General features: G+C 38.4%; 1 pseudogene; it reads left to right on the plus strand.

Annotated features, from left to right (window-relative positions):
- Positions 1-21035: 21035 nt before the first annotated feature.
- Positions 21036-21167, plus strand: LOC120093973 (small nucleolar RNA SNORA48; annotated as a pseudogene).
- The last annotated feature ends 2128 nt before the right edge of the window (positions 21168-23295 follow it).

Consider the following 23295-nt stretch of genomic DNA (forward strand, 5'->3'; position numbering starts at 1 on the left):
TGTATGTTCTTTGTCTTGTTTTGTTGTTGTCTCTTACAGGACTGCTCTTTTCTGAAGGGAAACAGAAATAGAATAGATCTGGGAGAGAGGAGATTTGGGGCCTGGGAGGAATGTAGGGAGGAGTAACTGTGGTTGAAATATATTGTATGAGGCAAGAATCTATTTTCAATTAAAAATAAAATAGAAAGAAAATCAGGTAGAGAACTGATTGTTTAATGAGAAGAAGATGGTCAAGTTCCGGAACCTTATATTTCTCCCACTCTGCATCTGGGGCTCTCTGACTCCTCTCTGAAAATTACTTGGTGATGCTCCTTGGGGCTAATAAATTTCATTAGTTTCAACTAGGGAACTTGTCATGCTGGAACAACACAAATCTGAATAGAGTTGTTTTAACAATATTGACTATTTCATGTTCTTAAATATAAATAAATCCTAAAATGGTTGAAATACCTTTACTTTTGTTGATAAGTTTGGTGTAAAAAAGTGCTAGCATCTACTAAAATCAGTGTTAAAATGTATAAAAAAGTACATTCAAAAGTAAGATTGCTGTGACTTGGAAAGACATGCCTCACAGGTTCATGTGCGAAATGTTTTGATATCCGGCCTGGTATCATTGGGAAGTAGTTAGCCTGAGGCAGTGGGAGATCTTTAGGTCATTGCCATCCTCTTGAAGTGGACTGTGGGACTCCAGCCTCTTTCACCTCTTTGCTTCTGAGCTCTAAGGCAGGTTTCCTCACCATGTTTATCTTGCATAATAGGCTATTTTGCCATAAGCCCTAAGCAAAGCCTCTAATCCAGTGTTTCTCAACCTGTGGGTCACAACTCCTTTGAAGATCATATCCCAGATATCCTGTATATCGGATAGTTACATTATAATTCAAAACATGAACAAAAATCACAGTTTCAAGGTAGCGATAAAAATAATTGTACGGTGGGGGTCACTACAACATAAGGAAATGTATTAAAGAGTTACAACATTAGGAGCTCTGAGAATCAAGGTAATGCAAACTGAAACTTCTGTAGTCATAAGCCAAAATAAACCTTTTCTCTTCATGAATTGACTTACTTCTTGAATTTGCTATGGTGAATTAAAGCTAATGCTGTCACAGTCAAACTCAATCAGACTATATGAACTGCTATGAGAAAAGCAGTTTTACCACAAAATGTCATAAAAGAGCTCAGTTCAGAATTGTTAGGTTCCATTTTTATTGCATTTGATTTAGTTAGAAAATTTCTAAATAGGAGTGTCTTCTTGATGAGTATAATATTGGATCATCAAACATAAGTTCTTTGTTCATATTCCTTGGCTATAGAACTTCAATTATGGAAGCTCATATCCTGAATCTCCACTTACGAGAGCAGATTTGTACTGACTGTCAACTAAGTGGGATTTTGGAAAGTCCCCAATACTTTTCAGTTCCTGAGGGAACATTAAAATCAGCAGTATGGAGACTTGATATTTCTTATAAAGTAGAAAGTACTTTCTCTATACCAATGCTTGATTTTTTTTTTCTTAAAATCACTAGAGGCTAGGAGCTGAAGTTGATAATTGTGTAGGGAACAAAGATGTTTTCTTATTTGAATTGTGCTCATATTTTGAAACATTTTGTCCACAACTGGGGAGCAAATATGGATGCTTGGCTTGAATGAGAAGTTTTAGTGGAGGGGCATTACATAAAACCAGATTTAATCAAGGTGCTATGCTTTCCATTGAAAGAAGAAAAATAATACATAATATCTTGAAAGGAAAGGAGGAAATAATCACAGTGTTAAAATTGTACATTATAAGAAAATTGTTTTCAAAGCTCTGTGCTCAAAGTTTGGCTAATTTGACTAAATGAATGAATTTCAGGGAAAATAGTTACCCAAGGCTTAAGTAAAGCAATATTGAAAGTATGAGGCATAAAACTAAGCAGAGAATTGAAGAAAATGAAAAATACCTCCATTTCCACAGTCTGCAGATAAAACATCTCCAAATTCTGTTACATCAAGGAATGTTTTTTATGCTACTTAAACTGTTCAGTGTGCAGACAATGTAAAAAAAATTATAATTCTTTTCTAAATCTGCATAACAACTATATCCAAATCCGAAACTTGCACAGAAAGTTAAACAAAGCCTTATCAAATGAAAAAGACATAATTGCAGAATCCTAATAAAACACCAGAAATATTGCTACAAAATATTACATAACAGAAGAATAACACATTCTTGATAATAAGTAATTATAAGAACGCAAGTGTGAACTGATTAATAGCATCATTTTCCAGTGTGGCTTATCATGACATTTGAGACTATTTCAGAACTCATCTTCCTCTGATTCTGATTCACTTGTTCTTTCATCTCAGCAGGATCCTTCTTCTTACTTATCCTTTTTTAAAAAGTTATAACAAGACTCCCCATGTTCTCCTAAGAATACCACATGTGCTCCTAAAAAGTCCCTTCTAATCTTGAAATCATTTTTAGAAGCATTCTTTCCCTTAGAATCTGCTTTTACAGCAGGGAACAGATTATTACTGAGAGATTAAGGAAATTTTTTCTTTCCATTTTTCAACTCCTGACAGTACTGGTATTTCTCAGATCCAATTTATCAACAGTCAGGGCAAGCAGATAGCCCTGGCCACTTGCATAAACAGGCATGAGAGTGAGCTGCTCAACACACTATTCTTAGCTCATTTTTTCTCTGTTCTTGAGTCCTTTCTATGGAAGATTCTATAAACAATTACAGTGCTCAGGGATTTGCTACTTTGCTTTATTCTAGAGTAAATCCAGCTGCATTTTTCTGTGTCCGTTTCTTCCACCTCCACTATCTACTTTTTACTGTATAAATTTGAGGCTTTATTTGGAAAAAAATAATGATGAAAAGGAAAGATGAAGGGCAGTGGGGAACTTCAATAAATAGGCTTAGAACTTATGCTTATGGCCCAATGTAAGACTAAGGAGGCAAACCTTGGGTTAGATGTCCTGATGACCAGCTTTCATAGTGCTAGAGTGTGTGGTGCGGTATGCTAGGGAAGAAAAGCAATCAATGTTCTTGTTAGTTATGGATCTTCCACACTAAAATATGAAATTTCCAGACAAGATATGTCTACTGGTACAAGAGAGCACAGAGATGGGGAAGGGGTAATTTGGGCTTATCAGCAGTTGTCTGGGAGTAAGCAGGGGCCTTCTGCAGGAGACAAAGGTAGCACAACGCTGTATGACAAAGGCTTCCTCTACACACCCCACAGTCCTGTTTGTCCATATGGTTTATTCATTGTTCATTGTGGAAAATGGTTACATATCACTTCCTCAGGATGGACCAGAGACTACATACCTTTTGCAGAAAGGGATGTTTGGAAAGGGAAGCTCATCGTTTAAACCCTCAAGGTCCATCTAGATACCTCATTAACATGGAGAACTCTCTGTTTCTGTGCTACAGTGATGACTAGTCATGATCTTTATGTGGGGAGCTATGGTCATGTGTTCCAGGCTAGGAATCTGGTCAAGAGTAGGGAAACACCTACCATCCTCAGGTGGGTGCTTGTGTTTTCAAACCCACTCAACCTTTTCAAGTTTCCTGTCGTGGTCTTCTTACTGCCCTACAGGAAACAATTTTAAAGGAGGGAGGATTTATTTTGGCTCAAGACTTCAGCTCTCTTTTAGTGCATGGTCACTTGGCTTTAATGTTCTGGGAAGTGGAGAGAAAGACTGTCATAGTGGAAAGACCTGGTTTCTAATGTATTTCATGTCTGAACTATGAAAGGTCCTAATTATATTTCAATAAAACTATAAAAATACATCGATGGATAAAATGGAAACTATGTAAACCATTTTAAAGTTTATTACACATAATTTTGTTGTATATTAGAAATATTTACTGAATTAGAAAATTCATAGCCCATGAAACCTTGTGAAATAGTGAAGATTAAAAAATTAAAACTCGCTTTCCTGTTTCTGCCTGCACCCAGAGCTTACTTGGCCCCAAATTCTCTGTATCCAGATTCCATGGGGAGAGAGCAGGACTCTCAGAAGTGCAGGCAATCCTAAGAACATAGGTTAGAGCACCACTTCTGCTCACATTCCTGGCCCAAGAGTAACCCACCTGATGACCTCTGGATATAGGAATCTAGGAGGAGTCTGGGACAGTTTCTGACTGTGCCTGGAGCTAACTCCATGTCCAGTTCTTTCTACCCAGATACTGCTGGGAGAAAGCCATTCCCCAGGACTGCAGACCCACAAGATTTACATGAGGGTCAAGTCACTGCAAGGGACAGCAAGACCAACTAACACAGAAAATAAGCAGATGGCAAGAGGCAAGCTCAGGAACCTAAGCAACAGAAACCAAGGCTGCTTGGTATTATCAGAGCCCAATTCTCCCACCAAAGAAAACACTGGATTTCCCAACACACTAGAAAAGCAAGATTTGGATTTAAAATCACATCTTATGATGATGATAGAGGACTTTAAGAAGGCCATAAATCTCAAGGGGCAGAAGATAGAAAACAATGACACAACCATCAAAGAAAATGTAAAACACAAAAAGCTATTAACATAAAACTTATCCAGGAAATCCCAGACATGATCAGAGTATCAAACCTAAGGATAATAGTTATAGAAGAAACTCCCAACTTAAAGGGCCAGTAATATCTTCAGTAAAATTATAGATGAAAACTTCCTCAACAAAAGCAGTAAGAGAAAAGGGTCAAGTAACACAACACAAGGAAGGAAACTACACCCTAGAAAAAGCAAGAAAGTAATCTCCTTTCAATGAAACCAAAGGAAGAAAGACACATAAACATAATTCCACCTCTAACAACAAAAATAACAGGAAACAACAATCACTATTCCTTAACATCTCTTAACATCAATGGACTCAATTCCACAATAAAAAGACATAGACTAACAGACTGGACACAGAAAGAAGACCCAGCATTTTGCTACATATGAAAACACACCTCAGTGACAAAGACAGACCCTTCCTCAGAATAAGAGGCTGGAGAACAATTTTCCAAGCAAATGGTTCCAAGAAACAAGCTAATATGGAATAAAATAGAATTTCACACAAAAGTTATCAAAAAATATAAGAAAGGACACTTCATATTATCAAAGGGAAAATCCACCAAGATGAACTCTCAATCGTGAATATGCTCCAAATGAAAGGATACCTACATACATAAAAGAAACCTTACTAAAGTTCAAAGCACATATTGTACCTCACACAATAATAGTAGGAGATTTCAATACCCCACTATCAGCAATGGACAGAGCATGGAAACAGAAACTGAACAGAGACACAGAGAAAGTAGCAGAAGTTATGAATCAAACAGATTTAACAGATATGTATAGAATATTTCATCCTAAAACAAAAGAATATACCTTCTCAGCACCTCATGGTACATTCTCCAAAATTGACCATGTAATCAGTCACAAAACAGGTCTCTACAAATACAAGAAGACTGATAGAATACCATGCACCCTTTCCAATCACCATGAACTAAGTCTGATCTTCAATAACAACAAAATTAACAGAAAACGCACATACACATGGAAGTTGAACAATGCTCTACTCAGTGATAACTTGGTCAAGGAAGAAATAAGTAAAGAAATTAAAGGCTTTGTAGAATATAATTAAAGTTGAAGGCACAACATACCCAAACTTATGGGACACAATGAAAGCTGTGCTAAGAGAAAAACTCGTAGCTCTGAGTGCCTCCAAAATGAATCTGGAGACAGCATACACTAGCAGCTTGACAGCACACCTAAAAACTCTAGAGCAAAAAGAAGCAAATATACCCAAGAGGAATAGAAGACAGGAAATAATTGAACTCAGGACTGAAATCAATGAAATAGAAGCAAAATGAACTATACAAAGAATCAACAAAACCAGGAGCTGGTTCTTTGAGAAAATCAACAAGATAGATAAACTCTTAGCCAGACTAACTAGAGGGCACAGAGAGAGTATCCAAATTAGCAAAATCAGAAATGAAAAGGGAGAGATAACAACAGAATCTGAGGAAATGCAAAAATCATTTGATATTACTAAAAAACCCTATACTCAACAAAACTGGAAAATCTGGAGGAAATGGACAGTTTTCTAGACAAATACCAGGTACCAAAGTTAAATCAGGATCAGATAGACCATCTAAACAGGCCCTTAACTCCTAAAAAAATAGAACCATTTATTTAAAGTCTCCCAAACAACAACAACAACAACAACAACAACAACAACAACAACAACAACAAAAGGATCAGACCGGTTTACAGCAGAATTCAATCAGACCTTCATAGAAGACCTCATACCAATACTGTCCAAACTATTCCCCAAAATAAAAACAGTACACTAACCAATTCCTTTTATAAAGCCACAGTTACAATTATACCTAAACCATACAAAGCCCCAACAAAGAAAGATAACTTCAGACCAATTTACCTTGTGAATATCGACGCAAAAGTACTCAATACAATTCTTGCAAATCATATCCAAGCAGACATCAAAACAATCATGCATCATGATCATGTAGGTTTAATCCCAGGGATTTAGGGATAGTTCCATATATGGAAATCCATCAATGTGTTCCACTATATAAAAAAATCAAAGGAAAAACACATGATCATCTCATTAGATGCTGAGAAAGAATTTGACAAAACCCAACACCCCTTCATGTTAAAAGTCTTGGAAAAATCAGGAATTCAAGGCCCATACCTAAACATACTAAAAGCAATATACAGCAAACCATTAGCCAACATTAAACTAAATGGAGAGAAACTTGAAGCAATCCCACTAAAATAAGGGACTAGACAAAGCTGCCTACTCTTTCTATATTTATTCAATATTGTATTCAAAGTCCTAGCCAGAGCAATCAGACAACAAAAGGAGGTTAAAGGGATACAAATTGGAAAGGAAGAAGTTAAAATAGCACTATTTGCATATGATATGATAGTATACTTATGTGACCCCAAAAGTTCTACCATAGAACTCCTAAATCTGATAAACAACTTCAGCCAAGTGGCTGGGTATAAAATTAACTCAAGCAAATCAGTAGCCTTCCTTTACTCAAAGGATAGTCTGAGAAAGAAATTAGGGAAATGACACCCTGTACAATAATCACAAATAACATAAAATACCTCAGTGTGACTCTAACCAAGCAAATGAAAGACCTGTATGACAAGAACTTCAAATCTCTGAAGAAACTGGGAAAGGATCTTTACCAATCCTACATCTGATAGAGGACTAATATCCAATATATACAATGAAGTCAAGAAGTTAGACTCCAGAGAATCAAATAACTGCATTAAAAATGGGGTACAGAGATAAAGAATTGTCAGCTGAGGAATTTTGAATGGCTGTAAAGCTAAGAAAATATTCAACATTCTTGATCATCAGGAAAATGCAAATCAAAAGAACCCTGAGGAACATTCCTCCATTGTTGGTGGGATTGCAAGGTGGTACAACTTTGGAAATCAGTCTGGAGGTTCCTCAGAAAATTGGACATAGTAGTACCTGAGGACTATACCAGCTATACCACTCCTGGGCATATACCCAAACGATGCTCCAACATGTAACAAGTTCTACGATGTTCATAGCAACCTTATATATAATAGCCAGAAGCTGGAAAGAACCCAGATGTCCTTCAACAGAGGAATGGATACAGAAAATCTGATACATTTGCACACTGGAGTTCTACTCAGCTATTAAAAACAATGACTTCATGAAATTCATAGGCATATTGATGGAATTAGAAAATAACACCTTGAATGAGTTAACCCAATCACAAAAAACACACATTTTATGCACTCACTGATAAGTGGATATTAGCTCAAAAGCTCGGATTACCCAAGATACAATCCAAAGACCACATGAATCTCAAGAAGAATGACCCAAGTGAAGATGCTTCAGTTCTTCTTAGGAGGAACAAAAATATTTATAGGAGGAGATATGGAGACAAAGTTTGGAGCAGAGACTGAAGGAATGGCCATTCAGAGCCTGCCCCACCTGGGGATTTAGCCCATACACATCCAGCCCCCAAACCCAGACAATATTGCTGATGCCAAGAAGTGCATGTGTACAGGAGCCCGATATTGCTGTCTCCCGAGAGGCTCTGCCAGAGCATAACAAAAACAAAGGTGAATGTTAACAGTCAACCATTGAACTGAGAATGGGGTACACATTGGAGGAGTTAGAGAAGGGTTTTGCAAACCGAGAAGAACAGCAGTACAATCCAACCAGAGCTCCCAGTGACTAAATCACTGTCCAAAGAATACATATAGACAGCCACATGGCTCCAGCTACATATGTACCAGAGGATGACCTTTTGGGGCACCAAAGGCATGAGAAGCCCTTGGTTCTTCAAAGGCTGGACCCCCAATGTAGGGGAATGTCAGAGTGGGGAGGTGGGAAGGGGTGGGTGGATGGGTGGGGGAACACCTTCATAAGAGAAGGGGTAGGAAGGATGGGATGGGTGGTTTATGGACAGGAAACCAGGAAAGGGGATAAGATTTGAAATGTAAATAAAAATATCCAATAAAAATAAATGAATAAAAATAAAAAATTAAAAATTAAAACCTTAGTCATCATAATTTATACTTTATTAAGTTAGATTTGTGTCCAAATAACATTTGCATATAGCCATTTCCTTGGTCATTGAAAACTATCCTTCATGGAAGCTTAGTAAGACAGAATATAAAATATTCAAAATAATTACAGGATGTCCCTGAAACTCACCAGAGTCTCTCGGTCCCTCCCTTCCCAAAGGTAAATAATAAAAGTGCTGAGAGCTACTAGCAGAAGAGCCAAACTACAAACAAGAAGCAGAGATACTCACATTGTCTGTAAAGAGTACTCTGAGGGAATATCAACTGCTTAGAAGAGACTTAGGGAACTGAGCCATCTAGAAAAGACATATTCCAACCTGTTATGTTGCCTGTCAGATGTGTAATGCACTTCAATTTCCCAGTAATTTTGCGACTTGTCACCTTTGCTGGGGTGAGCTTTGATAGATAATGCAGTGGTTTTGAATGATCTCTGCTCTTGTACTTAACCACAATAAAACGTACTGGTTAACCAATTGGACCTTGGTGGTATCAATGCTTTGGTCAGCTCTGGACTTCCAATCTAGGATGAGTAGATGTACGTGTTGTATTTCACCAGGACAAAGGCTTATCTTATAACAAAATTGGATGAATTATAAAGGGGAAATTAAGTTTTATACAAAGTGATTTCTCAATAAAGTAGACCCAGGCATGATTTCTTCTTAATTCGAATGCCAGCAGCAAACCACTGAACTGAGAATAGGTCCCCTATTGAAGGAATCAGAGAAAGAACTGGAAGAGCTTGAAGGGGCTCAAGACCCCAAAAGTACAACAATGCCAAGCAACCAGAGCTTCCAGGGACTAAGCCACTACCTAAAGACTATACATGGACTGACCCTGGACTCTGACCCCATAGGTAGCAATGAATATCCTAGTAAGAGCACCAGTGGAAGGGGAAGCCCTGGGTCCTGCTAAGACTGAACCCCCAGTGAACTAGTCTATTGGGGGAGGGCGGCAATGGGGGGAGGGTTGGGAGGGGAACACCCATAAGGAAGGGGAGGGGGGAGGGGGATGTTTGCCCGGAAACCGGGAAAGGGAATAACACTCGAAATGTATATAAGAAATACTCAAGTTAAAAAAAAAAAAAGAAAATGAAAATTTTAGTACAGAACAAAATAGAGAAATCTCCTATGTACACTTTTTGTTTCCATACATTCTTGAGGACATTCTATCCTCAGAAATTGTCCTCATTATCATTTTGTTATTTAATTAAACAAATTTAAATCACCTTACAAATAGTATTTGTTAATCTCCTTATACTCTTCCTGCTTTGTTTTACTTATTATTGAGTAAACCCCAGATTTTGGTTAAGTCTTTGGAGGTAATGTTGTTCGAAACCTTATAGATAAATCTAAATTAGCTCACGCTGATCATGCAAATTCTATTTCCTTTCACTAGTAATTAGAAATAATAATCCTGTAAGCTTTTAGTCATGAGACATTGACATATATTTACTGAGAGGTCATGGAATTTTATTTCTCTATTTATCAAATGATGGAAAGAAATTATATTCTTATGCTATTTAGCCTCTAGCATTAGGGCGAACATTTTGCCACTTGATGAGACTACTTACAAAGCCCCAGTCTGTGTGTTGGCAGTGGCCATGGTGAAAGAAGGAAAAGAGTTGTGTGCCCCAATGAGCCTAAAATCTACAACTTTAAAGTCACCTGTATTTGCTCTTCCTTACCTTTCTTCTCTCTCCTTTTCTTATTTTCATTTTAGTTTGTTTTTTCCCACCTAAATATATCAGAGCAAATTTGAAAAAACATTCATTCCTAAATTTAATAGAGTCAGTAAGATTATTCAGAAGTTAGCTTTAACCTATATTTCCAGTTTAATTTTAGCCCCTATTCATATATCCACCCTTTACAAATCATCTATTGACTTACAAACATCTACTGAATAACTACTGAATAGTATCTTTACTTGAGAAATCCCTTTCAACAGTAACCTCAGAGTGCAGAAGTTGTCTTTTCCTGTTGCCTTTTCCAGCTTCCTCGGGAATAATTAAATTGCTCTTCTGTCTGATCTTGCTACTGCATATGATTTGTGTTTCTTTTTCTGTGTTTACATTTTATCCATTTATGGCCTAAGCTTTCTAAAGTCAGAGCAATCATCCTCGTTATGATCTTATGCTCTGTACAGTATTGGTGTTCAATAAATACTGAACGGATATGATGAGAATATGAGTGGATAATATTAATGAGTTCCTGTCTAATAATGACATAGACCGGTGTGTTTGTGTGTGTGTGTGTGTTTGTGTGTGTCTGTATGTGTGTGTATGTATGTATGTTTGTGTATGTTTCTCTATGTATGTTTGTGTGTGTTTCTGTCTGTCTGTCTATTTGTATAGATGTACAAGACAGTCAAGTATCTAAGGGCTGTGTGGGATCAAGTTTTCCTGAGCTCTAGTGAGGATGAGCTATTACGGACAACTCAAACTAAGAGAAAACTCAGCAACTAAGATTGTCTATATTTTTAATTTTAATCATTTCTGCTTGCATGTTATATAATGGAAATATCACTGTGGTCTTATTTGTTTATTAGCTTCTTGTTTATTTTCCCTTCCACAGCACAGTTGGAGATTTTTTTTTTTTGAGGAAATCCCCAAGCATTCAATTCTGAGACTTACTTTGTCCTTCTTGACTAATTTAGAATATCGACAATAGCAGGATCCCCACCTTCTAATGTGCCAGAACCGCCTGCAGTTGATCTAAAAACCAAACAGTTATGTCTAACATACATTATTAGGGAATGTGTCAATTGTGGTTTAAATACAAAACTAAGCAGTTCAGGGTACTTTCATAGATTTCTAATCAGTAGAGATACTTTCCATTTATTAAATATATGAGGAAATAAAGGTCACAGTTTTAAAACTTCCTAGGAGACAAAAGGTAGGTTTAGGAATCACTGTTTACTCTTTGAATCATTAAGTCTTACTTGAAGAATATTTTTAATCTTTAGGAAAAAAGTCATGTTAAGGTTTGAACACCTAATTCAGTTTCACCAAGTCTCCAATGAGAATTGTATGAGTTTAATTTGAAGACATTTAGGATCTGACTTCTCAAGATTTGGGGAACCCATAAAGAAGGGGGGGGAAGGGTTAGGGGGATGTTGGCCCGTAAACCGGGAAAGGTCACTCAAAATGTAAATAAGAAATACTCAAGTTAATAAAAAAATTTGGGGAACCACATTTTATTTATTGAAAGGACTTCTGACACTTGAATCTTCTCAACTTGAGTCTCATTCATTGCTTACAATCAGTACAGCGACAAACTGGAATATTTTTTACATGATCATTGTAGTTAGATTCAATGATTAGCATCAACATCACAGTTGGCTAGAACAGAGAACTATACAGGGCAAAGTGAAAAGGCTATCCAATTCATGGAGTAGCTTCCCATTTGACGATTCAGAGAAACTTCAGGTCTGCGTGTATGTACAAGGAGTTATGTGCACTGATGCTGGGAGTGCTAAGTGATCAGTGCAGTACTAAAACATGGGTTTTTCTCCTGGAGAATTTTCTCATTACAACAAGCACTTTGACATAGTGATACATCTTACATTGGGAATGAAATTGGGAAACTACTAATGAGCTTCAGATGCCCTTTCCTACTGCCATCAAAATGGTGTATTCAAAAGGAAATCTTTTAAGAAAGTAATAGAGCAATGTTTGCATTTGGAAGACAAATTATCTTGGTATAAGTTTCTCTTCTGGAGTTTTCTCCAGAGTTTAATAATTTCTCACTTTTCTAGGTCACCTCAGAAAATTGAGTACATAGAAAATGGAATTGAATTGTATTTTTCATCTTCAACATTAATAACCTGGGATGAAATTTGCATTTCTTGGGGAAAAGTCAGCTGTCTTAGCTTTAAAATTGTTCCTTTGCAGTGTTTGCGGCAAGTGAAGATTTATATAATATTTCAGCTGCAAGTTAGAAAAGGTCAAGATGATGGAAATATTCTTTAAATTCAGAAATGATTAGAAACAATAAATGGGATTGTTTATTCAGTAGGTCAGGCCACTTAACAAAGGATAATTCAATGAGGCCAGAGGAAAGCCATTCATCCGGGAGTTGGGGTGCCTGGGATTGCCTGTGGTTCTGGCCCTTGTTTTAACAGCTGAGGGAATTTTCACAGCATGCAAGACTTTCTTGCTCCCTGGGACCTCCTCTGTGAAATAAGCTCAAGAAATTAGAATGTAATTCAAGTCTCATTTAGTAGTGATAATTCATCATTTCTTTTATGGAAGTAATTTTACATTCGGCTTGGACAGAATGGCAATCAGTGGGATATTTTTGTACAAAAATCATTTTAAAATCAGAAAATTAAACTACAACAAAAATCTCACACCTGCCACATCACAAACACTGTGCTAGGTGATGGGGATGCCGCAGCAAACAGACAGAATTTCTATACTTATGCTTCTTTCATTTTTAATGGTCCGAGTTGGTACTTTGAAAGGAAGGGTTACCCCATAGGAAGTTGAACTTTTTTCTTTTACAGGATGGTGAGGCAATGCAACAATTGTACAGAGATTGGCTTTAGGATGATTATAGTAGGCACTAATATTTGGGGACAATGATGGACAATATGTACAAGTATGACATCTTTCCTCTCCAAGTTTCTTTTGGTCATGGTATTTCATCACAGAAATAGAAGTAGAAAACCTAACCAAGAACTGATAGACCTTGAAGCTTTAAAATTTTATCTTAAATGTCACCTGTTTTTTCTTTGTGGCAAGCCTGGAGAGAAAAACTCTAAGTGAGATTAGAATCAAAAAGTATTAGCATGAACTTCTCTTAGATATTATGTAGATAATAAGCTCTTCGCATACAGATTTTGATTTTCTCATTGTTGCATGAGTGGCACATATTCCAGGTTAGTCTTGAAGGAACTGCTTCTTAGTCACGGATCTTCTGAATCCATGTTCATTATTGATTAATTCTAACAGTATAATTTTCAGGGCTCATTTTTCATATTGTTTCCCAACTTCTTGGTGTCACTGCTGAATCTATGATTTCTGTCTCTCCCAGAGAACACCAGGGCTATCACAACAGCTATGATGGAGCAGGATGTCAGTGTCTACTTGAATCAGCAATCAGAAGAGTAGGTTTTTTTCATATGCTTATGAACATGCATAGAGCAGTAGCACCTGCCATAAGTAGAAAGAGGGTTTCATTGTTTTCTTAGTATTGACTGTAAAGACGTTGCTATATCCAATGAGTAGGGAGGGCAGCTCCATTTATTAGGCCAAATAAGAGTAGAGCATCATGGTTTTGTTTCAGATTATGGCCCCACAGAGCAAAAGAAAAAGTGAATTGAAACAGGAGCGCTGATATTCAGATTTATTTTGATGAATAAATGTCCATATAAGCTATGATGTCATCTCCATGGCCTGTATGTACTGAAATACTGGCCCTGTTTCCCTATCCTGTTCCATAAAAATCAAACTTTTAAACTGGAAATAGCATGCACGTGCACACACACACACACACACACACACACACACACACACACACACACAGAGAGAGAGAGAGAGAGAGAGAGAGAGAGAGAGAGAGAGAGAGAGAATCACTTTAGTTTACTTACCACAATATAAAGGTACCTGTATATTCACCACCCAAGTCAGAATGTAATCCACACTAGCAACTGCATTTCTCTGTGTTCTTTCCAATGTAATTTCTTTTCTTCCTCAAATGCAACCCCAATTCTGACTTTATTATCTGTTTTGCTTGACTTTGAACTTTGTATAAATCTAAACATTATATACTACTTCTGTTTCTGGCCTCCTCTCAAACATATTATTTGTGAGATTCAGTTATGGTATTGGTAGAAGAAATCTGCCAGCCAATCTGCATGCATTGTCTCAGGCTTGCTGTTATAGCAAGTGAGGCCACCTCTGTGGAGCAAGTGGGCAGTGCCACCAGACTGAAGAACTGGTAACATTGAAGTACGTTCAAAATCTCCAGAAAATCTCATAATTGCGAATGGTAGATGTTGAAACCAGCTCCTGACCATGTCCTGGAACAGGTAATGATGATGCCCCACTGAGAGAACTATGACAAATGATCATATAGCACAAAAACCTAGAATTCTCCATGCTAATGAGGTATCTAGATAGTCCCGAGTGTTTAGCCAATGTGCTTCACTTCCTGGGAATCCCTTACTGCAAAAGGTATTTGATTCCTGATTTACTCTGGGTAAGATGTATGTACTCACCTCTGTCATAAAAATAAAGCAATTAGGACAAGCGAAGACCATTTCCTTCATCAAGATTCACAGGTGGGAGGCAGGGAGGCCTTCATCCTAAAAAAAGCATACCTAAATCTCCCAGAGAAGGTCTTCTTTCTTTCAGCCCCTCTGAACAATCTACTCACTGGGATCCAAACCAGATTCTGTCCTATTCAGGGTACCACTTGCCTGGTGTGCAGAGGATGCTTGGACTCTCCAACCATCTTTCTCATCTCCTTGTTATCCCCGGGGACAGCTGAGTACACAGGAAATTGAGAAGCACAGCATCAGTTCTGCCCCCTGCTGTTTCTCAACCTAGAAAACATAGGCTTGGAGCCCGCCACTCCCCAATCTTAGACTGTGTTCTGTCTTCCCCAAGGGCCATATCAATGGCACTCTGACACCCCAGCAGCAAGGCAGACACACAGACTTTCTTTATACTACAGGACTTTGGTAGCCAGAACATCAGCTCCTATACCTGAAAGCCAGGAATGCCATGAGATTAATGACTCTTCGGCACATCTCAGGGACTTAGAGGGGTTGAATGTACATGATCCAGCTCTTCAGTTCTGGTTGTGTGATTCTTAGGCATTTATTTCATGTCAATTTTAAGGAATTCCCAGTGGAGTTAGTTCTATTCACTACTGGCTTACTAAAGTACTTATAGGTTAATTTATCTGCTGTGTTAGTTAACATTTCACTGCTGTGAACAGACGCCATGACCAAGGCAACTCTTATTAGGACAGCATTTAATTGGGGCTAGCCTACAGGTTTAGAGGTTCAGTCCATTATCATCAAGGTGGGAGCATGGCAGCATCCAGGCAGGCCTGGTGAAAGAGAAGCAGAGAGTTTTACATCTTCAAGCTGCTAGGAGGATACAGGCTTCCAGGCAGCTAGGATGAGGGTCTTAAAGCCCATGCCTACAGTGACATACCTATTCTAACAAAGCCACACCTACTCCAACAAGGTCATACCTCCAAGTAGTGCCACTCCCTGGGCCAAGCATATTCAAACCATCATGTCTGCTTAGCTTGATTTCTTTATGCCTTCAGTAATATTTCTTCATGCCTGCCAAATAAATAAATTAACTGGACAAATAGTTTCATCTGTAGGCCTGTTTCTGAGAATTTAATATAATACTGATATGTTGATCATTTTCTTGTGCTATAGTATATTATTGTTACACAATTGAGAGAAGAATATGAAGTATCTTACAGACCACATATGTCAAGAAGAATGTATAATGTGAGTCTATTGTGAGGGCCAACAATCGTTTTTGTATATGTAATAGTTCTGAGGTCATCATCTTAAAAATCCTTAATATTTGGGTTTCCCATCATGTGAGTGAATTTTCATTAGTAGAAAACACATAAGAATTATATATTCTACCTGTACTTAGAAGTATTTATCAAAATTATAACTTATTCCCAGAGGTAGTGTAGCATGCTAATTATCCTGAGATCCTTTTGTATTCAAATCCCCAACAATCTGATCTGTAATAGAAGTTGTCAGTCTAGAGAAAGAAACCAATTTAAAATGCATTAATAGGAAAAACAACAGCTGTTATAAATAGTGCTTCATATGCCTTTTGAGTATGGTTATAAATTGCTCCTGAGACTTTAAAGAATTGGGAACACATCAAAGTTTCATAACACACCCAGAGAAATTTTAAGTTGATTCAGTTTTGCTGCCATATATTAGTGTTCAATGACCAACACTTCTTGGCTCATTGCGGGACCAACAGAACAACATAACAAATGCTAACATTTCATTTTTAAAAAGATTTATTTATTATATTTGAGTACACTGTAGCTGTCTTCAGACACACCAGAAGAGGGCATCAGATCTCATTACAGATGGTTGTGAGCCACCATGTGGTTGCTGGGATTTGAACTCAGGACCTCCGGAAGAGCAGTCAGTGCTTTTAATTGCTGAGCCATCTCTCCAGCCCAACAGTTTATTCTTTAACCTGTTCCATTATTATAAAACTAAATACTACAGCTCAACATTTTATTTTATAGATCTTTTGCTTTATATAACATATATAAATAAGCTGTGTTTAACTTCCATAATTCAAAACATAATCATGATGAGTATTTTCAGAGGAGAGAGGAAATACTGCCATAAGCTACTAAATTGTTCTTAGTGAGCAGTGTAAGATACTGTTCTAAGAATCGAATGACCTAGAGTTCTGCCTTAGAGTAGAGGCTTGATTTAACACACTGGTTATCTATTATACACCAAGAATCTTTTTTTAAAAGATTTATTTATTTATATGTAAGTACAGTGTCTTCATCCACACCAGAAGAGGGCATCAGATCTCATTACAAATGGTTGTGAGCCACCATGTGGTTGCTGGAATTTGAACTCAGGGCATCTGAAGGAGCAGTCAGTGCTCTTAACTGCTGAGCCATCTCTCCAGTCCCATACACCAAGAATCTTAAATTCATTGTGGTGTATAATAAAATGGAACATCAAATGTGACAAGTATCAAAATTTACTTCTTAGATCCTTATCTACTGATGACATCATCCATTGTCCTTGGAAATCTGTGCATAGCCTTCGTGCTACAGTTTTACTTCTTGCTAAGCTTCTTGTAGTCAATGACTGAGCCTAGGGAAGACACAAAGGAAGCACATTATTGCAAAATGATAGAATCTTGCCACCGTTGCAAGAATAAGGGTGAATAAGGGTGTTTCACTGTCTTATCTGAATGCTCCCTAGAGCTGTGGGACGATGTGTGATTCCTCTTTTGTTATCTGTACTGATCTTTTCCTGCTTCTACTGTGTGTGGGACTCACAATCTGAAGTCTCCCTTTGCTGTCTCATATTCCCATTTCAAATAAATTTCTCACATGCATAATCTCATGTTGCAAAGGGCTTCCAACTGAGCTTTAATGAAGACAAGTGATAAAGAGAACGGCGGATAAAGCATGACGAGAAAATGGAGCCAGCTCATTTAGTAACTTTTCAGAAAAAAAAAAAGATGCCATTATGACCTCAGGCACAAATTGATGGCCCAATTGATAAATGCTTTATCAGGGGTAATCTGAGAAAACATTCTAATGAGAGGGCTTCAATTCCAACTGTGATGACCCAGACATTTATATAATGCAAATCAGAAGACATTGTTTACACAGGTTTGTTGTCCTTGGCTTGTTTAGTACTAAGTTGTGTCACCATCCTGCAGATGGGTAAGGAAAAACTGAAAGCTGTTCTAAGGCAGTTATGGGGACCAGGATGGTTATTTGGTAACGTACTTACAGTTTCAGTAGATGAGCAACTACAGCTGCCCGGAAGATAACCGGTAGTTCCTCATTGGTGATGTGATACGGGAAGGACTCTGGAGACCTTTGAATGTTCAGGACTTAAAGATTAGCTTTGCTCATAAGTTCACAATTCTGTATTGAACACCTGCAACCCAGAAACAGAGTTGGAGGTGTGAGTTGATCCTAAGGTGTCTGCTTTTTCAGTTGCTCTGGTTTCTTTAGAATTTGGAAAAGTAGTTCACCTTTTGCTAGAAGACGGAAGAAGCCTTATTTAGGTAAGATGATAAAAATCTCCCCCAGGAGCCATTCCTTCCTTGTTTCCAGGCCACTTAAAATTAGTTCCTTGTATAGTCTCAGCAAAGAGGCCTGATAAGTGAGAGACTGTAGACTGAAGGCCTTATAAGACATAGTCATGATGTATTATCAGGGTTCAGAGGACGATTACTGAAGTTATGAAGAGGCAGCTTCCATTGCAGAACGCTGGTAGATCCTTATGAAGTGTACAGCTAAGAAGGTAACACTGAAAGACTGGGATATCATTATTTAGGGCATAGTATGCATTAAATTAGACACATCTCTCAAGTTCTGTATCTCTGAGATATAAAATGTATAAGTGAGTCCAGGAAGAGTGGTCTTACTTAACTATTCCACCATTCCCATACTGGTATTGCTTTGTACTTTCTGTCCCCAAAACTCTATACTTAGAAGATTGGAAAGTTTTTTTCCAAAAGAGGATTGTCCTTCATGACACAGAGAGGTAACTAGTAAACCTACTAAAACAATTATCACATTGAGAAATTGTGGGAAATGTCATCATGTAGAAATCAATAACTCTCTCTGGGAAGAGGACAAAGGACACTTTCATACAGTGGAATAGAAATGAACATGTGTGGCACTCAGTTGGTCCATGTAGGTTTCCTGTCATCCCCGCCTTCAGTGAAACCATGAATAAACAATCAGAGCCACATAATAGAGAAAAATGGGACTACTATGTGCACAAACACACCTCAGAGGAATTGGTTATACCTGCCGGTAAGGCATGTGAGCAAAATAATGAAGGTACAAAAAGTTTGGGATGGCGACTATAGGAAATAGGAAGGAGCTGTGGTGGGTAAGCAGAGCCAGAGATGTGTCCGTAGGACACCATACTAACCTGTGTCTTATAAGTTTTTCCTTAGGAAGAGGTCCCACAGGATTGGAGGGGGAACTGACCTGGAGACTTCACTCTAGAGGCAGAGCTGTACCACATGAGTGATACTCTTACACAGCTGTAGGGACCACTGGTGAACTCTCCTTCTGTAGGAGTGTACGTGGAAGATGGCTCCAGCTGCTTCTTCCTCACTCATCTACAGCGCTTCTTACACTAAGACATAATTCCTGCTGTTTGCTCCCATTTAGTGACTGGCTATGACAAGGGTCTAATCAGATTGACACAAGTTATTTGGATGATATTTGGCATACTAAAATATCATGAATTATGCATAAAATTTTGTCATTCTTTAAGATAAGACTTTTATGATATAAAAACCACAGGTTCTAGTTAGAGACATAAAGCTGAGGAAATACCAAGAATTATGTGAAATAGTCTATTGCTTAAAACTGAAGGAGCAAACAATGATGAGATATATTTTCCTAGCCTCTTAGTTTTGTAAAACTTAAGTGACTTAATTCAGTGCTGAAAAGTATACTGGAATATAGTATGAGCAAGCTTAAAACATTTTGGTTAGATCAATTATGGATTATTGATAAATTTGGAGAAGAATAATTTCTTTTATTTATACAAACTTTATTTTATTTTCTTGGTGTGTGTTTGTGTGCGTGTGTGTCTGTGTGTGTGTATTTGAGTGTATGTGCATATGCCAGTGGTAAATACCTGATGTCTTCATCCATTGATATTCACCTTATTTCTTGAGATAGGCTCTAACAGTGAACTTGGAATTCAACAGTTTGGTTATACTGACAACTCAGTGAGCCCCAGGATCTGCTTATCTCCATTTTCTCAGCATGAGTTTTGTATTTTGTGTTGCTAGACCGGCTTTTAGCTGGGTATGAGGGATTTTAACTCATGTTCTCATCTTTTAGATAGGTTCATGGGATTTGAACTCAAGTCTTCATGCTTATACAGCAAGGACTTTACCCACTGAATCCTATCTCAAGTCCCTTATGCACTTTTAAAATTACATTTCTCTTAACCCAATGTTCTCATAGCTGAGAAGTTTTCATAGTTGCCTAAGTAAAAGGATATAAGAATAAACAGACAAACAGAGGAACGAACAAACAAACAAACAAACAAACAAACTTGTGATCATTAATACTCATTGAGTACTTATGTGAAATAGATCATTTGAAAGTCTAGCTTTAAAAGTCCATTCTCATAGTCAATTTAAAGTCTTGCTTTACCAGCTGGACTTTAAAACACCCTTCTGGATATTGCAGAGAGCTCAAGTGTTAGCTACAGTTTTTAAAACTTATGAATATCATCTAAAGAGATATGCTATTTTAAAGTGTGCTCTCTGTCCTTTTTGTTTGCTCACTAAAAGTCAATAAAGAGTAAGAACTTCATAAAGCATGCTTTTGCAAGGCTGTCCCTGGATGATGGAGTGCTTGACATTTTTATAATGTGCTGCTTCTAGATCCCACTTGACAATGTGGTATTTAGACTGGTACATGTGATTTGGGATATTATTTCTGTGGGCAAAAAAAAGAACATACAATTCTTAGGGAAGTAATTACTAGCCATTTGCACGAGGAAAAAAAGATACACAAAGATTTTGTGTCTTTTAAGTTAATGTGCTTACAAAATCAAGATTCTTAGGCTTTAAACCAAATATTTAAAATAAGGACATTGAAAAAAATTACTACCATTTTATTTGCTAATAACAATAGAATTCTCTAGGGAATTATCCCTAGTTCCCACTAATACAGTATAAATCAGATAAATTAAACAAATTACTTAATTTCCTTCCCATTGGCCATGGGCAAAGAGACAACTTGATAGTGATGTTGTTTTTATATCAGTTAGGGACAGTCTTTTGTCTATCCTAGCTTGATGCCTGGCTTGGTGACCAAAGCTGTTTTACGCCTAGGACACATAAAAATAAAATAAAAAAACTGTAGCAATTAAAAACTTGAACTGTTAATATTTAATAAATTAATTTAATCTAAAAATAAAATAAAATGAAATAAAACAAAATCCAAGCAACCCAGCATAGAAGGAGAAAGAGACTTGTGGACTGCAATGCCATCTACAGATCTTCCCTCCAGTGCTCAGCACAGGAAGGCCATAGACTTGAGACTAAGGATGACCCTTGTCATCCAAGGGTCTGCCAGCCATGTGGCCAGCTTTCAGGGTGAGCTATCACTACGTGGGAGCACGTGGTGGTGAGATGGAGGAGAAAGAGGAGTAGAGCAGTTTGAGTATTATGAAGAGAGATTTAAGGGGAGAATCGAGGGTGGAGAGGAAGAATCTGTTGTGAGTGGCCAGTCCTGCTACCTGTGACCATGGTAAGGCCCCAGCCTGAACTGATAGGGCCATGTCTGAGTCAGTGGCTCTGCAGCAGCAGTGCTCTGAGTCAATGTCCATAGATTTGTCTTGGTGAGGTTTTTACTGCTGTGAACAGACACTATGACCAAGGCAACTCTTATAAGGGACAACATTTAATTGGGGCTGGCTTACAAGTTCAGAGGTCCAGTCTGTTATCATCAAGACAGGAACATGGCAGCATTCAGGTAGGCATAGTGCAGGAGGAGCTGAGCGTTCTACATCTTCATCTGAAGGCTGCTAGCAGAATATTGACTTCCAGGCAGTTTGGATGAGGGTCTTATAGCCCACACCCACAGTGACATACCTACTCCAACAGAGCCATACCTAATAGTGCCACTCCCTGGGCTGAGCATATACAAACCATCACAGGAACAAGATATTATCATTAGAGAACATGGGGAATGTTCCTGGTTGGGGCAGGCACCAGGTATCACATGAATGTTCAGGGTCTGTGCATAACTGGTCTCAATGGATGCAGAGCTCTTGAGAGAGATCTGGCCTTATTGCTCACAGGGGTAGCACTCAAGAGAGATGGTCCTGTGCTTGGCCCTGGCAGCACAATGGAGTTGGCCCTGGTGGTGGAAGTATGAGTGTGGAAGACTGACTGCTGAACGTGTCACTCACTTTCCATGGGTGAGACACAGAGATAATGATTCCCTCCCCCATCTCGGCCTCTTGTTACCTCTTGCAGTGAAGGAAGCTGTCCATAGGGAAGTGGACTGGGAAGGCTAGTCCTGCCTCTTATCAGCTGCCTCACTGGGGAGTGAAAGCCCTGCACCACACCGGATAGTACTGCAGAACTGACTTGGTGGAAGGGTGCAGGTGAGCCAGCCCCAAGGACAGAGCCTTACCTGCCATGAGGTGACATGAGTGCAAAGGTGATGCCCCTCCCTTGCCCCTCATCACATATGCAGTCAGGAAAACTGGCCCTAGGATCATGAGAGTGAGTGAACTGGCCCTCTCCCTCAGCTAAGGCAGCACTAGGGAGAGTGAGCCATGCACCTTGCCTGGGCAACACATTGGAGCTAATCCTTATGTAAAAGGTACAAGTAAGCCAGTCCCAAGGGGGTGGGAAAGCTGGCTCACCCAGTCTCTCTCTGTCTGCAACACTTGGTTCGAGAATGGAGCCTGAACATTGATGGGTCAGCACAGTGGAGCTGGCTCTGAAGCTGTGTGGGTATGGATGAGCTGGCCTTGAGAGTATGAAATCAGGAGCACTGAGGTGGGCCGACCAGCTACCACCCAAGTCCAAATCCAGGGCTCTGAACTGGCCCATCCCAAAATCTGATCATCTGCAAAATGGTTGGGCACACAATAGGGCCAGTTCTGCTGTTCTAAAACTGCAGGACCTCCAAGACATAGAGTAACAACAAGCTAACCGGGAGGAATACAAATGAGGATTTAATATTGATGGTGTCACAGAAACCAGAAATCTCAAAAAGGACCAATGATTCCTTGCAACGAGCATTTGTAAGTGAAGATGTGTGGAGAAGGATATACTGTAAGTCACAGTGGGACATAATACAGCTTCCATGATGAGATATTTTCTATGCTTTTTGTTATTTGTTGGTCCTGTGTAGTTTTATTTTGGGGAGGAGCTGCAGGTGAAGGGCAGATATGAGGGATGGGAGACAAGAGAACTGGAATATATGATGCGAAACACGAAGAATTGATAAAAA

Source organism: Rattus norvegicus, chromosome 7 (genome assembly GCF_036323735.1).
Source record: "Rattus norvegicus strain BN/NHsdMcwi chromosome 7, GRCr8, whole genome shotgun sequence".
NCBI lineage: Eukaryota > Metazoa > Chordata > Mammalia > Rodentia > Muridae > Rattus > Rattus norvegicus.